General features: G+C 37.1%; 1 protein-coding gene across 1 annotated transcript in view; it reads left to right on the plus strand.

The window, feature by feature from the left end:
* Positions 1 to 1,024, plus strand: part of PNPT1 (polyribonucleotide nucleotidyltransferase 1) — a 41,895-nt gene that overhangs the window by 4,059 nt on the left and 36,812 nt on the right. The window lies entirely within an intron of this gene.

The following is a 1,024-nucleotide window of genomic DNA, read 5'->3' on the forward strand; positions in this document are numbered from 1 at the left end:
AAATATTGTGGGATTGTTTGTATTTTTTAGCTGTTCTACCCAGAAATTGCTGGTTTGTGTATACTTATATGGATTCTTCAGACAAAAAAATACCAAGGAAGCATTTTCTTTTTAGTCTGCTATTGGTCTTAAGTCTCTTTATCCTACTTCTATGTATAAGTGATGCCTTTGGAACTAGAATGAAAAGTTGCTCTGCAATCTTTGCACTTCATATGCTGCTACCCTGCTTGTTTTTTGTTGTTAGGGCATGGTATGTATTAACTGAAGCATTGACATTTATCTATGTCCGCCTTAGTAAATCAGTCCAAGGAGATTTTTTTTTTGGTGTATTGAACAGCTACCTGTATTAGTTCAAAAGTTTTGAACTGTAAAGCAATGCCATCGGTACTATTTTACGTCTTTTTTCTTTCTTTTGGCAGATCGTTCAATTAGACCTCTCTTTCCAGCTGGCTACTTCTATGATACACAGGTAGGTTCTGCTTTAGTTTTATTAGTTTCCAGATCAACCAAAAATAATTAATCTCTGTAATACTTACTAGGCTAAACATTATAGAGAATATAAAATAAGAATTTTCGATGATGCTGTTGTATTTTACATTCAGTTTTTTAAAAAAGATAATACTTCTAAAAAGCTAACATCTATTCAATGTCAATTTGAGCCGACATCTGAATTATGAGTAAGAGTTAGCCAAGCAAGGTGTGTCAGGGAAGCATTCCAGGCAGGTGGACAGGAAGTGAGAACGCCCTGAGGCCCGAAAGAAATTGGTGAGTTTGAAAGGTCAGCATGATAGAGGTGGGTGGGGACCAGATCAGCCTGGGCCTTGTAGGTCAGTCGTATTAGTTACAGACTAGGACAATCAAACACAACTAAGTTTTATTAACCTTTCTTTATTATTAAATCCTCTGAACCTCTACTTCATTATATTTTAAAACTTCCTGGGTCAGGCATGATAGCTCACACCTGTAATCCCAGCACTTTGAGAGGCCAAGATGGGAGGATCTCTTGAGGCCAGGAGTTCGAGAC

The sequence above is a fragment of the Propithecus coquereli genome, unplaced genomic scaffold (assembly GCF_000956105.1).
Source record: "Propithecus coquereli isolate 6110/MARCELLA unplaced genomic scaffold, Pcoq_1.0 Scaffold305, whole genome shotgun sequence".
NCBI classification, from domain to species: domain Eukaryota; kingdom Metazoa; phylum Chordata; class Mammalia; order Primates; family Indriidae; genus Propithecus; species Propithecus coquereli.